At 47.1% G+C, this 16,261-nt stretch overlaps 1 protein-coding gene across 5 annotated transcripts in view; it reads right to left on the bottom strand.

The window, feature by feature from the left end:
- The window catches only part of PPIP5K2 (diphosphoinositol pentakisphosphate kinase 2), a 71,950-nt gene extending 62,269 nt beyond the window's left edge, over positions 1-9,681 (bottom strand). For all 5 annotated transcript variants that reach the window (XM_038759551.1, XM_038759552.1, XM_038759553.1 and 2 more), the window contains exon 1: positions 9,595-9,681. The gene's annotated coding sequence lies outside the window, so the exon portion shown is untranslated. The remainder of the gene's footprint in view (positions 1-9,594) is intronic.
- Between the last annotated feature and the right edge of the window lie 6,580 nt (positions 9,682-16,261).

Here is a 16,261-nt window from a genome sequence, read left to right as displayed (position 1 = left end):
AGGAGGATTAGGACAGAGTATGAGCCGTTGGATTTGGCAAGCAGGAGGTCATTGGTGACCTTTGAGAGCGCAGTTTCCGTGGAATGAAGGGGACGGAAGCCAGACTGGAGGGGGTCGAGGAGAGAGTTGTTGTTGAGGAATTCTAGGCAGCGCGTGCAGACAACTCGTTCAAGGACCAGACTTCAGTCCCTTCTCAAACAACTAACTTTTGACTTCAAGGATCTTTTTCTGCTTCTAAAATGCACCAGGACAATGGCCCCCTCTGCTCCTTATGCTCTAAGTACCCTTTAAAACTGTACTTTTTCAACAGCCTATTAGAGTTTAATGCCAGTACCACAGCACTCTTCTCATTTGGGAGGTAACACTACAAAGTTCCCCAAACTTAAGCACATCCTTCAGAAAGGTTTTGACAGATAGAATGACTCAATTTAGCATTAGATAATGGCAACACATCTAGTTGGCCAAAATAATGGAAATAACGGAAAGTCTGGTAACCCAAAAGTACAGCTCTTAAAAAGGGTGCGAAAGAGAGCGCTTTGGAAATTTAGTAAAAGTATTTACTAAGTGGTTACTGTGTGATGACCACTGTACTAGGGTGCTGGGAAAGAATACATCTGTGGAAATTATATAAAATTGCGGGGAAACTGGGCCTGGGGACTGACACATACGGAGGGATGAAACAATAAAATGATAAAAGCACATTAAAAACATGGACAAATGCACAAAATTAAAAAAAAAAACGCTTTAATATTACTCCTCCCAATCTGATTTTGGGCTTTCATCATGGAACTCTATTTACATTTAATAATAATAACGATGGCTTTTGTTAAGTGCTTACTATGTGCAAAGCACTGTTCTAAGCGCTGGGGAGGAGCAGCGTGGCTCAGTGGAAAGAGCACGAGCTTTGGAGTCAGAGGTCAGGGTTCAAATCCCCGCTCCGCCAATTGTCAGTTGTGTGACTTTGGGCAAGTCACAACTCCTCTGTGCCTCAGTTACCTCATCTGTAAAATGGGGATGAAGAATGTGAGCCACCCCCGTGGGACAACCTGATCACTCTGTAACCTCCCCAGCACTTAGAACAGTGCTTTGCACATAGTAAGTGCTTAATAAATGCCATTAAAAAAAATCCAACGGCACCAGGCTAATTCTCCCTGTCGGGGCTGGGCGGGGGAAGGGAAGAAGACTATAGAGGGGAAGGGGGAGTGTGCCCATAACACCAGCTGAAGGAAGGAACCTATCTAAAGGTTCATAGCCATCCTCTGCAGCAAGATATTATCCATTTACCACAACAGCCTTTAGGCAGTCCTCCTTTCTCCAATCATTTATGTCGCAGACCAATCCACCTTCCTCAACTACCAACCCATGCACACCATTTTTCCTGGAACATTACAGCCACCTATCATCCTCAGGCTATTTATCATATCAGCCCTCCAACTTAGTTTTGGTATTAGTGCTAACTCTGAGTACAAACAAGATAATTAGAGTAAGCTCAGGGCTTATCCCACCAGGGTTCACAATTCCCCTTACTTGGAATGCCCATCTCCCTCTACTCTGACCCTTGTTCGGTATCCTTGTCAAACTCACTTCTAACAAGGAACATTTCTGGATTTACCTTCAGAGTCCCGGTCACACCATCAGTTACTGCTTCTTCAGCACTTGGGCGTTCTAAACCCAGCTCTGCCATTTGTCTGCACTGTGACTTTGGGAGAGTCATTTGACTTCTCTGTGCCTTGGTTTCCTCATCTGTAAGACGGGGAATACCCCTTCTCTCTCCCGGCTTGGACTAGAAGCCCCATATGATGACACGGACTGTGTCTGATCTGATTATCCTGAATCAACCCTGATATTTAGCGCAGTGCTTTGCACATATTAACCACTACCATGAATATTATGTATATAACTGCCCTCTCCCATTAAATTGCCCAGTCTCTTTGGGGCTGGAGAAGAACGCAGACAGAAGCCTGGTAATACCCAATCCCAGCTCGGCCACTTGTCCGCTGTGCGACCTTGAGCAAGTCACTTAAATTTCGGTGCCTCAGTTACCTCAGCTGTAAAATGGGATTAAGACTGTGAGCCCCATGTGGGACAGGGACTGTATCCACCCTGATTGGCTTGTATCTACCCCAGCGCTTAACAAATACCACAATTATTATTATCATCACCAGTCCAAGAGCGATCAATACAATTTCTTCTCAGTGGATAGTTCTTTAAGAATATAATCTTCATTTTTATGGGAGAACTAACTGTACTATTTATTTATTCACTTAACTACACTGCCTATTTCACATAAATCTTACAGCCAGAAAGGATCCTGGTACTTCAGCTGGTGTGTCCTAGAGTACACCCAAGTAACTCTTTTTAGATTACAGCTACTTTGCAAGCCCTGTGAGTGAAGGGCAGTGAAATCATCAAGGTTCAAAAAAACATAGCAGCTAGCTCACTCACTGCTGTACTCTGCACCTTTTAAAGTCCAGCAGTGGAAAAGGCCTGGTCTCTTTCAATCATTCAACTGTATTTGCGTACTTACTGCTTGCAGTGCATGGTACTGATTGGGAGAGTGGAGCAATCAACACGGTCCCAGCTCCCACAGAGTTTGCAATCTAGCAGAGGAGAGATATACTAAAATAAATTCCAGCTGGGGGGAAGTAATAAAGATAATATTAAAGTGCAAAGGTGAGCGTCCAAGCACTCAGGTGGCTGGGAAATGCTAAAACAGCAGTTGCAAGGGGGCGGGAAGAGAGAAAGATATAAAGTGGGGAGATTAGGAATTAATTGGGAAAGGTCTGGAGGCAGTGTGATTTCAGAAGGTCTGTGAAGCTCTCCAACCCACTTGCTTCCCCCCTCTCCCCCCGCCAATTTATACCTCACGGATTTCCTATTACAACCTTTCGAGGACCTCATCTCTCTCACCACTGACCCCCTTGCCCAAATAATAATAATGATGATGATGGCATTTATTAAGTGCTTACTATGGGCAAAGCACTGTTCTGAGCGCTTGGGGAGGTTACAAGGTGATCCAGTTGTCCCACGGGGGGCTCACAGTCTTCATCCCCATTTTACAGATGAGGGAACCGAGGCACAGAGAAGTTAATCAATCAATCGTATTTATTGAGCACTTACTGTGCGCAGAGCACCGTACTAAGCGCTTGGGAAGTACAAGCTGGCAACATATACAGTCCCTACCCAACAGTGGGCTCACAGTCTAGAAGGGGGAGACAGAGAACAAAACCAAGCATACTAACAAAATAAAATAAATAGAATAGATAGGTACAGTCACACGGCTGACAACTGGCAGAGCCGGGATTTGAACCCATGACCTCCGACTCCAAAGCCCGGGCTCTTTCCACTGCTTCTCCTCCTGTCCTGGAAACCCCTCCCCTTTCATATACAACAGACTACCGCTCTCTCCACCTTCAAACCCTTATTTAAATCACATCTTCTCCAAGACCCTGTCCCTGCTGAAGTTCTCCTTCCCCCTATTCCCTCTCCCTCCTGGGCATAGCAATAGCTATCACAGCTACGCTCACCCTTAGCACTTACGTACATATCTGTAATTTATTTATACTGCTACCTGGCTCCCTCTCTAGAATGTAAACTCACTGTGCACAGTGAACATGTCTACCTCCTGTTATATTGTGGTCGCCTAGGACCTGAGTACACTACTCTACATACAGTAAGTGCTCAATACATTCCAATGACTGATTGATCTAAAGATGGGGAGGCCAATAGTCTGTTGGATGTGGACAGGAGCAAGGGAGTGGGAAAAGTGGAGGAAATGAACAAGAGGTCAGCCGCTCTGAGGAGAGAGCTCCAAACAATGAGGTTTACCATTCATTCATTCAATTGTATTTATTGAGCGCTTACTGTGTGCAGAGCACTGTACTAAGTGCTTGGGAACATATAGAGCCGGTCCCTACCCAACAGCAGGCTCAGAGTCTTGATACCACACGTATCTGAGCACGGACTGTGCACAGAAAACTGCACTAAATGCTTGGGAGAATATATAACAGAGTTGTTGGGCATATTCCCTGTCCTCAAACAGCTAACAAACTAGTGGAGGAATGACATTTAAGGACTTACTGTGTGCCCAGCACTGCGCGAAACACTGGGGTCGAAACAATACAATCAAATCGGACACCCTCTACCACACAAGGTCAGTCTCACCTCCACACTTCAGTGTCTCAAACGTCACGATACTCACCCCATCCAGGACTTGGGTACTTATTTTCACCGTCATTTGCTTTCCTTACCTGTAATTTGTTTTAATATCATTAAGGACAGGGAACACATCTGCTAATTCTGTTGTACTCTCCCAAATGTTTACTACAGTGCTCTCCACATAGTAAGTGCTCAATAAATACCATCAATTGACGGTTGTGTTTCCCCCACTAGACTGTAAACTCCCTTAAAACAGGGATTATGTTTATTCTATTGCACTCACCCAAGCAATTACTATAATGCTCCGTACACAGCGAGTGCTCAATAAATACATCTGATGTACTGAGAACAGGCCCTGAATCCCCATTTTACAGGAAAGGGGCACAGAGAAGCCAAGTGACTTGCCCACAGTCATACAACAGTAAAGTGGCACATATGCATATACATATGTGTATACATATGTATACACATATGTATATGTATATATGTTTTTACATATTTGTTACTCTATTTATTTATTTATTTTACCTGTACATATCTATTCTATTTATTTTATTTTGTTAGTAAGTTTGGTTTTGTTCTCTGTCTCCCCCTTCTAGACTGCGAGCCCACTGTTGGGTAGGGACCGTCTCTATATGTTGCCAACTTGTACTTCCCAAGCGCTTAGTACAGTGCTCTGCACACAGTAAGCGCTCAATAAATACGATTGATGATGATGATGGCAGAGCTAGAATCAGAAGCCAGGTTTTTCTAACTTCCAGCCCTGGGCTTTTTCCACTAAGCCAAGCGGCTTCTCAAATTGCTCCACTTGGTTCCCCAATACGGACTCATAGGGAAATTCCTTGAATGTTTTACAAATACTCAAGGAATAATAATAATGGCATTTAAGCGCTTACTACGTGCCAAGCAAAGGAATAAGAGAATCCCACTGATATACTATAAATTATTTACTTACAGTAATGCTTGCCCTCCCCCTCTAAACTGTCAGCTCACTGTGAGCAGGGAACTTTTCTGCCAATGCCCACAGTAAGTGCTCATTAAGTACCACTGAAGATGAAAGCACGTCAACACAAGTAAGAGAAGCAACATGGTGTAGTGGACAGAGCCTAGGCCTGGGTATCAGAAGGTCATAGGTTCTAATTCCAACTCTGCCACTCGTCTGCTGTGTGACTCTGGGCAAGTCACTTCACTTCTCTGTGCCCTCATCTTACCTCACCTGTAAAATAGGGATTGAGGCTGAGTACCACGTGGGCCAACCTGATTACCTTCTATCTTAATAATGGCATTTATTAAGCACTCACTCTGTGCCAAGCACTGTTCTAAGCGCTGGGGAGGTTACAAGGTGATCAGGTTTGTCCCACAGGGGGCTCACAGTCTTCATCCCCATTTTACAGATGGGGGAACTGAGGCCCAGAGAAGTTAAGTGACTTGCCCAAAGTCACCCAGCTGACAATTGGCAGAGCCGGGATTTGAACCCATGACTTCTGACTCCAAAGCCCGGGCTTTTTCCACTGAGCCACGCTGCTTCTCTCTGCTTATAACAGTGCTTGACACTTAGGCTCTTAAATACCATTATTATTATTATTATTATTACAGTACTTTCCACATAGTAAGCACTTAAATACCACATTTATTATTATCGGGAGAGGGGTGTTGGGGCCCAGGTGACTACAGTGCTCTGCACATAGTAAGCGCTCAATAAATACGATTGATTGATTTGTTCTCCAGTCGCCCTCTAAACTGTAAACTCGCTGTGGGCAGGGGATGTGACTGTTTATGGTTGTAATCATAATGATGATGGCATTTATTAAGCGCTGACTATGTGCAAAGCACTGTTCTAAGCGCCGGGTATTGGACTCTCCCAAGCGCTTAGTTCAGTGCTCTGCACACAGAAAGCGCTCAATACATAGGATTGAATGAATCTACGTAAGTGCCGGGGGGCAGGGAGAGGTGATAACCTTGCATTGACGGTATTTATTAAGCGCTTACTATGTGCCAAGCACTGTTCTAAGCGTTGGGGGAGACACGAAGAAATCAGGTTGTCTGAGGTGGGGCTCACAATCTTAATCCCCATTTTCCAGATGAGGCAACTGAGGCCCAGAGAAGTGAAGTGACTTGCCCAAAGTGACACAGCTGACAAGCAGGAGTGTGAGCCCCATGATGGACAAGGCCCTTAATAATAATAATGATGACATTTATTAAGTGCTTACTATGTGCAAAGCACTGTTCTAAGTGCTGGGGAAGTTACAATAATAATAATAATAATAATGGCATTTATGAAGCACTTACTGTGTGCAAAGCACTGTTCTAAACTCTGGGGAGGTTACAAGGTGATCAGGTTGTCCCACGGGGGGCTCACAGTCTTCATCCTGGCTCTGCCAATTCATTCATTCAATCGTATTTATTGAGCGCTTACTGTGCGCAGAGCACTGTACTAAGCGCTTGGGAAGTACAAGTTGGCAACATCTAGAGACGGTCCCTACCCAACAACGGGCTCACAGTCTAGAAGGGGGAGACTGCCGGCTGTGTGACTTTGGGCAAGTCACTTCACTTCTCTGGGCCTCAGTTACCTCATCTGTAAAATGGGGATTAAGACTGTGAGACCCTTGTGGGACAACCTGATCTCCTTGTAAGAGATCACGGGCTTTGGAGTCAGAGTTCATGGGTTCAAATCCCGGCTCCGCTGTCGGCTGTGTGACTTTGGGCAAGTCACTTCACTTCTGTGCCTCAGTTACCTCATCTGTGAAATGGGTACTAAGACTGTAAGACCCTTGTGGGACAATCTGATCTCCTTATAAGGGATCACGGGCTTTAGAGTCAGAGTTTATGGGTTCAAATCCCGGCTCCGCCAACTGTCGGCTGTGTGACTTTGGGCAAGTCACTTCACTTCTCTGGGCCTCAGTTACCTCATCTGTGAAATGGGTACTAAGACTGTAAGACCCTTGTGGGACAATCTGATCTCCTTATAAGGGATCACGGGCTTTAGAGTCAGAGTTCATGGGTTCAAATCCCGGCTCCGCCAACTGTCGGCTGTGTGACTTTGGGCAAGTCACTTCACTTCTCTGGGCCTCAGTTACCTCATCTGTAAAATGGGGATTAAGACTGTGAGACCCTTATGGGACAATCCGATCTCCTTGTAAGAGATCATGGGCTTTGGAGTCAGAGTTCATGGGTTCAAACCCCGGCTCCGCCAACTGTCGGCTGTGTGACTTTGGGCAAGTCACTTCACTTCTCTGGGCCTCGGTTCCCTCATCTGTAAAATGGGGATTAAAATTATGTGAGCCCCCCCATGGGACAACCTTATCACCTTGTAACCTCCCCAGCGCTTAGAACAGTGCTTGGCACATAGTAAGCGCTCACCAAATGCCAACATTATTATTACTATTGTAACCTCCCCAGTGCTTAGAACAGTGCTTTGTACATAGTAAGCGCTTAATAAATGCCCTCATTATTATTACTAGAGAAGCAGCGTGGCTCAGTGGAAAGAGCCCGGGCTTGGGAGTCAGAGGCCATGGGTTCAAATCCCGACTCCGACACTTGTCAGCTGGGTGGCTTTGGGCAAGTCACTTAACTTCTCCGTGCCTCAGTTACCTCATCTGTCAAATGGGGATGAAGACTGTGATCCCCCTGTGGGACAAACTGTTCACCCTGTAACCTCCCCAGCGCTTAGAACAGTGCTCGGCACATAGTAAGCGCTTAATAAATGCCATCATTATTTATTATTATTATTATTCACCCCCATTTTCCAGATGAGGTCACTGAGGCCCAGAGCAGTGACCTGCCCAAAGTCACGCGGCTGACAAGTGGTGGAAGCAGGATTTGAACCCATGACATCTGTAGTAAGCGCTTAATAAACGCCATCGTTATTATTACTATTCACCCCCATTTTCCAGACGAGGTCACTGAGGCCCGGAGCAGTGACCTGCCCAAAGTCACGCAGCTGACAAGCGGTGGAAGCGGCATTTGAACCCATGACATCTGTAGTAAGCGCTTAATAAACGCCATCATTATTATTACTATTCACCCCCATTTTCAGACGAGGTCACTGAGGCCCGGAGCAGTGACCTGCCCAAAGTCACGCAACTGACAAGCGGTGGAAGCGGGATTTGAACCCATGACATCTGTAGTAAGCGCTTAATAAATGCCATCGTTATTATTATTACTATTCACCCCCATTTTCCGGATGAGGTCACTGAGGGCCGGGGCAGTGACCTGCCCAAAGTCACGCAGCTGACAAGCGGTGGAAGCGGGATTTGAACCCATGACATCTGTAGTGAGCGCTTAATAAATGCCATCGTTATTATTATTACTACTATTCACCCCCATTTTCCAGACGAGGTCACTGAGGCCCGGGGCAGTGACCTGCCCAAAGTCACGCAGCTGACAAGCGGGGGAAGCGGGATTTGAACCCACGACATCCGTAGTAAGCGTTTAATAAACGCCATCGTTATTATTATTATTCACCCCCATTTTCCAGATGAGGTCACTGAGGCCCGGGGCAGTGACCTGCCCAAAGTCACGCAGCTGACAAGCGGGGGAAGCGGATTTGAACCCATGACATCCGTAGTAAGCGCTTAATAAATGCCATCATTATTATTACTATTCACCCCCATTTTCCGGATGAGGTCACTGAGGCCCGGGGCAGTGACCTGCCCAAAGTCACGCAGCTGAAAAGCGGTGGAAGCGGGATTTGAACCCATGACATCCGTAGTAAGCGCTTAATAAATGCCATCATTATTATTATTCACCCCCATTTTTCAGATGAGGTCACTGAGGCCCGGGGTAGTGACCTGCCCAAAGTCACGCAACTGACAAGCGGTGGAAGCGGGATTTGAACCCATGACATCTGTAGTAAGCGTTTAATAAATGCCATCATTATTATTATTATTCACCCCCATTTTCCAGATGAGGTCACTGAGGCCCGGGGCAGTGACCTGCCCAAAGTCACGCGGCTGACAAGCGGTGGAAGCGGGATTTGAACCCATGACATCTGTAGTAAGCGCTTAATAAATGCCACCGTTATTATTATTACTATTCACCCCCATTTTCCAGATGAGGTCACTGAGGCCCGGGGCAGTGACCTGCCCAAAGTCACGCAGCTGACAAGCGGCGGAAGCGGCATTTGAACCCATGACATCCGTAGTGAGCGCTTAATAAATGCCATCGTTATTATTATTACTACTATTCACCCCCGTTTTCCAGACGAGGTCACTGAGGCCCGGGGCAGTGACCTGCCCAAAGTCACGCTGCTGACAAGCGGGGGAAGCGGGATTTGAACCCAGGACATCCGAGTCCAAAGCCCATGCATGTCCTGGCCCCTAGGCCCCGCTGTCCGTCCGTCGGTCCGTCGGTCCGTCAGCGCTCAGCACAGCGCTGGGCACGTAGTAAGCGCTCCCCGAAGCCCACGGCTCCTCTCCGGTCCCGGCCCCGCGTCACCTGGTCCCTCGCGGGCCGGTCCCGTCCCGCCTCACGGGGCCGCCTCCACCGCCGCCTCACGGCCCCGCGCACGCGCACCGCCGCTCCCGCCTCACGAGGCCGCGCACGCGCACCGCCGCTCCCGCCTCTCGACTCCGCGCACGCGCCCCTCCGCTCCCGCCTCTCGACCCCGCGCACGCGTCCCTCCGCTCCCGCCTCTCGACCCCCGCGCACGCGCACCGCCGCTCCCGCCTCACGAGGCCGCGCACGCGTACCGCCGCTCTCGCCTCACGGCCCCGCGCACGCGCATCGCCGTTCCCGCCTCTCACCCCCGCGCCCCTCCACTCCCGCCTCTCAACCCCGCGCACGCGCACCGCCGCTCCCACCTCACGAGGCCGCGCACGCGCCCCTCCACTCCAGCCTCGAGACCCCGCGCCCGCGCGCCCGCCGCTCCGGCCTCCACGCATGCGCACTGCGCCTCCCGCCACCGCCCTGTCTGCCTGCTAAAATAATGATGGTATTTGTTGATAATAACAATAATATTCATTCATTCAATCAATCGTACTTATTCATTCATTCAATCGTATTTATTGAGCGCTCTCTGTGTGCAGAGCACTGTACTAAGCGCTTGGGAAGCACAAGTTAACATATAGATATGGTGATGCCTAACGGTGGGCTCATTCATTCATTCATTCATTCATTCAATCGTATTTATTGAGCGCTTTCTGTGTGCAGAGCACTGTACTAAGCGCTTGGGAAGCACAAGTTGTTAACATATAGATATGGTCATGCCCAACGGCGGGCTCATTCATTCATTCATTCAATCGTATTTATTGAGCACTTACTGTGTGCAGAGCACTGGACTAAGCGCCTGGGAAGCACAAGTTGGCAACATCTAGAGACGGTCCCTACCCAACGGTGGGCTCATTCATTCATTCATTCAGTCGTATTTATTGAGCACTTACTGTGTGCAGAGCACTGTACTAAGCACTTGGGAAGTCCAAGTTGGCAACATATAGAGACTGACCCTACCCAACAGTGGGCTCATTCATTCTTTCAATCGTATTTATCAATCTCAATCATATTTACTGAGCGCTTACTGTGTGCAGAGCACTGGACTAAGCGCTTGGGAAGTCCACGTTGGCAACATATAGAGACGGTCCCTACCCAACAGTGGGCTCACAGTCTACAAGGGGGAGACAGAGAACAAAACAAAACATATTAACAAAATAAATAGAATAGATATGTGCAAATAAAATAGAGTAATAAATACGTACAAACATCTATACGTATATACAGGTGCTGAGCGGAAGGGAAGGAGGTAAGGTGGGGGGGATAGAGAGGGGGAGAGGAAGGAGGGGGCCCAGTCTGGGAAGGCCTCCTGGAGGAGGTGAGCTCTCAGTAGGGCCTTGAAGGGAAGAAGAGCTAAAATAACGATGGTATTTGTTGATAATAACAATAATATTCATTCATTCATTGAATCGTATTTATTGAGCGTTTACTGTGTGCAGAGCACTGGACTAAGCACTTGGGAAGTACAAGTTGGCAACATCTAGAACGGTCCCTACCCAACAGCGGGCTCATTCATTCATTGAATCATATTTATTGAGCACTTATTGTGTGCAGAGCACTGTACTAAGCGCTTGGGAAGCCCAAGTTGGCAACATATAGAGATGGTCCCTACCCAACAGCTGGCTCATTCATTCATTCAATCGTATTTATTGAGCGCTTAATGTGTGCAGAGCACTGTACTAAGCGCTTGGGAAGTCCAAGTTGGCAACATATAGAGACGGTCCCTACCCAACAGCGGGCTCATTCATTCATTGAATCATATTTATTGAGCACTTATTGTGTGCAGAGCACTGTACTAAGCGCTTGGGAAGCCCAAGTTGGCAACATATAGAGATGGTCCCTACCCAACAGCTGGCTCATTCATTCATTCAATCGTATTTATTGAGCGCTTACTGTGTGCAGAGCACTGTACTAAGCGCTTGGGAAGTCCAAGTTGGCAACATATAGAGACGGTCCCTACCCAACAGCAGGCTCATTCATTCAATCGTATTTATTGAGTGCTTACTGTGTGCAGAGCACTGTACTAAGCGCTTAGGAAGTCCAAGTTGGCAACATATAGAGACGGTCCCTACCCAACAGTGGGCTCACAGTCTAGAAGGGGGAGACAGACAACAAAACAACACATATTAACAAAATAAAATAAATAGAATATGTTCAAGTAAAATAAAGAGTAATAAATATGTACAAACATATATACATTTAATGTACATATATACATTTAATCAAGTTGTCCAACGTGGGGCTCACAGTCTCCACCTCATTTAATATACATAGATACATTTAATCAAGTTCATTCATTCATTCAATCGTATTTATGAGCGCTTACTGTGTGTAGAGCACTGGACTAAGCGCTTGGGAAGTACAAGTGGGCAACATATAGAGACGGTCCCTACCCAACTGTGGGCTCACAGTCTAGAAGGGGGAGACAGAGAACAAAACATACTAACAAAATAAAATAAATAGAACATGTACAAATAAAATAGAGTAATAAATACGTACATACATATATACAGGTGCTGTGGGGAGGGGAAGGAGGTAAGGCGGGGGAGAGGAGTTGTCCCACGTGGGGCTCACAGTCTAGAAGGGGGAGACAGACAACAAAACAAAACATATTAACATAATAAAATAAATAGAATAAATATGTACAAATAAAATGAATAGAGTAATAAATACGTACAAACATATATAAATATATACAGGTGCTGTGGGGAGGGGAAGGAGGTAAGGCGGGAGGGGATGGGGAGGGGGAGGAGGGGGAGAGGAGTTGTCCCACGTGGGGCTCAGTTTAGAAGGGGGAGACAGACAACAAAACAAAACATATTAACCAAATAAAATAAATATAATAAATATGTACAAATAAAATAGAGTAATAAATACATACAAACATATATACATGTGCTGTGGGGGGGGGGCGAAGGAGGTAAGGCGGGGGGGGGGGGGGAGGAGTTGTCCCACGTGGGGCTCACAGTCTAGAAGGGGGAGACAGACAACAAAACAAAACATATTAACGAAATAGAGTAATAAATCCGTACAAAAATATACATATAGAACAAAACAAAACATATTAACAAAATAAAATAAATATAATAAATATGTACAAATAAAATAGAGTAATAAATCTGTACAAACATATATACATATATACAGGTGCTGTGGGGAGGGGAAGGAGGTAAGGCAGGGGAGGGGGGGATGGGGGGGGAGGAGGGGGAGAGGAGTTGATCCACGTGGGGCTCACAGTCTAGAAGGGGGAGACAGACAACAAAACAAAACATATTAACAAAATAAAATAAATAGAAATATGTACAAATAAAATAGAGTAATAAATCCGTACAAAAATATACATATATACAGGTGCTGTGGGGAGGCGAAGGAGGTAAGGCGGGGGGGGGGGGGGGGGGGATGGAGAGGGGGAGGAGGGGGAGAGGAGTTGTCCCACGTGGGGCTCACGGCCTAGAAGGGGGAGACAGAGAACAAAACAAAACATATTCACAAAATAAAATAAATAGAATATGTACAAATAAAATAGAGTAATACGTACAAACATATATACACATATACAGGTGCTGTGGGGAGGCGAAGGAGGTAAGGCGGGGGGGATGGAGAGGGGGATGAGGGGGAGAGGAGTTGTCCCACGTGGGACTCCCAGTCTAGAAGGGGGAGACAGACAACAAAACAAAACATAACAAAATAAAATAAATAGTAATATGTACAAATAAAATAGAGTAATAAATCCGTACAAAAATATACATATATACAGGTGCTGTGGGGAGGCGGAGGTGGTAAGGCGGGGGGGATGGAGAGGGGGAGAGGAGTTGTCCCACGTGGGGCTCACGGTCTAGAAGGGGGAGAAAGACAACAAAACAAGACATATTAACAAAATAAAATAAATATAATAGGTATGTACAAATAAAACAGAGTAATAAATACGTACAAACATATATACAGGTGATGTATATATCACCCCCCTTTTAGACTGTGAGCCCACTGTTGGGTAGGGACCGTCTCTCTATGTTGCCAACTTGTACTTCCCAAGCGCTTAGTCCAGTGCTCTGCACACAGTAAGCGCTCAATAAATACGATTGATTGATTGATGGGGGGGGCGAAGGAGGTAAGACGAGGGGATGGAGAGGGGGAGGAGGAGGAGTTGTCCCACGTGGGGCTCACAGTCTAGAAGGGGGAGACAGACAACAAAACAAGACATACTAACAAAATAAAATAAATAGAAATATGTACAAATAAAATAAATAGAGTAATAAATCCGTACAAAAATATACATATATACAGGTGCTGTGGGGAGGCGAAGGAGGTAAGGCGGGGGGGCGGGGGGGGGGTGGAGATGGGGAGAGGAGTTGTCCCACGTGGGGCTCACGGTCTAGAAGGGGGAGACAGACAACAAAACAAAACATATCAACAAAATAAAATAAATAGAATATGTACAAATAAAACAGAGTAATAAATACGTACAAACATATATACAGGTGATGTATATATCACCCCCCTTTTAGACTGTGAGCCCACTGTTGGGTAGGGACTGTCTCTCTATGTTGCCAACTTGTACTTCCCAAGCGCTTAGCACAGTGCTCTGCACACAGTAAGCGCTCAATAAATACGATTGATTGATTGATGTGGGGGGGGGCGGCGAAGGAGGTAAGGCGAGGGGATGGAGAGGGGGAGGAGGGGGAGAGGAGTTGTCCCACGTGGGGCTCACAGTCTAGAAGGGGGACACAGACAACAAAACAAGACATATTAACAAAATAAAATAGAAATATGTACAAATAAAATAAATAGAGTAATAAATCCGTACAAAAATATACCTATATACAGGTGCTGTGGGGAGGCGAAGGAGGTAAGGTGGGGGGGGGGGGTGGAGAGGGGGAGAGGAGTTGTCCCACGTGGGGCTCACGCTCTAGAAGGGGGAGACAGACAACAAAATCAATCAATCAATCAATCAATCGTATTTATTGAGCGCTTACTATGTGCAGAGCACTGTACTAAGCGCTTGGGAAGTACAAATTGGCATCACATAGAGACAGTCCCTACCCAACAGTGGGCTCACAGTCTAAAAGGGGGAGACAGAGAACAGAACCAAACATACCAGCAAAATAAAATAAGTAGGATAGAAATGTACAAGTAAAATAAATAAATAAATAAATAAATAGAGTAATAAATATGTACAACCATATATACATCTATACAGGTGCTGTGGGGAAGGGAAGGAGGTAAGACGGGGGGATGGAGAGGGGGACGAGGGGGAGAGGAAAGAAGGGGCTCAGTCTGGGAAGGCCTCCTGGAGGAGGTGAGCTCTCAGCAGGGCCTTGAAGGGAGGAAGAGAGCTAGCTTGGCGGAGGGGCAGAGGGATTGGGGGCATTCCAGGCCCGGGGGATGACGTGGGCCGGGGGTCGATGGCGGGACAGGCGAGAGCGAGGCCTAACGGTGAGGAGATTAGAGGCGGAGGAGAGGAGGGTGCGGGCTGGGCTGGAGAAGGAGAGAAGGGAGGTGAGGTAGGAGGGGGCGAGGGGATGGACAGCCTTGAAGCCCAGGGTGAGGAGTTTCTGCCTGATGCGCAGATTGATCGATAGCCATTGGAGGTTTTTGAGGAGGGGAGTAATATGTCCAGAGCGTTTCTGGACAAAGATAATCCGGGCAGCAGCATGAAGTATGGATTGAAGTGGAGAGAGACACGAGGATGGGAGATCAGAGAGAAGGCTGGTGCAGTAGTCCAGACGGGATAGGATGAGAGCTTGAATGAGCAGGGTAGCGGTTTGGATGGAGAGGAAAGGGCGGATCTTGGCAATGTTGCGGAGCTGAGACCGGCAGGTTTTGGTGATGGCTTGGATGTGAGGGGTGAACGAGAGAGCGGAGTCGAGGATGACACCAAGGTTGCGGGCTTGTGAGACGGGAAGGATGGTAGTGCCGTCAACAGAGATGGGAAAGTCAGGGAGAGGACAAGGTTTGGGAGGGAAGACAAGGAGCTCAGTCTTCGACATGTTGAGCTTTAGGTGGCGGGCGGACATCCAGATGGAGATGTCCTGAAGGCAGGAGGAGATGCGAGCCTGGAGGGAGGGGGAGAGAGCAGGGGCAGAGATGGAGATCTGGGTGTCATCAGCGTAGAGATGATAGTTGAAGCCGTGGGAGCGAATGAGGTCACCAAGGGAGTGAGTGTAGATTGAGAACAGAAGGGGACCAAGCACTGAACCTTGGGGAACCCCCACAGTAAGAGGATGGGAGGGGGAGGAGGAGCCTGCAAAAGAGACTGAGAAAGAACGACCGGAGAGATAAGAGGAGAACCAGGAGAGGACGGAGTCTGTGAAGCCAAGGTCAGATAGCGTGTTGAGGAGAAGGGGGTGGGCCACAGTGTCAAAGGCAGCTGAGAGGTCGAGGAGGATTAGGACAGAGTAGGAGCCGTTGGATCTGGCAAGCAGGAGGTCATTGGTGACCTTTGAGAGGGCAGTTTCCGTGGAATGAAGGGGACGGAAGCCAGACTGGAGGGGGTCGAGGAGAGAGTTGTTGTTGAGGAATTCTAGGCAGCGCGTGTAGACAACTCGTTCAACAAAACAAAACATATTAACAAAATAAAATAAATAGAATAGATATGTACAAATAAAATAGAGTAATA

Source organism: Tachyglossus aculeatus, chromosome 17, assembly GCF_015852505.1.
Source record: "Tachyglossus aculeatus isolate mTacAcu1 chromosome 17, mTacAcu1.pri, whole genome shotgun sequence".
NCBI classification, from domain to species: domain Eukaryota; kingdom Metazoa; phylum Chordata; class Mammalia; order Monotremata; family Tachyglossidae; genus Tachyglossus; species Tachyglossus aculeatus.
This window is presented reverse-complemented; position numbering and strand designations above follow the sequence as displayed.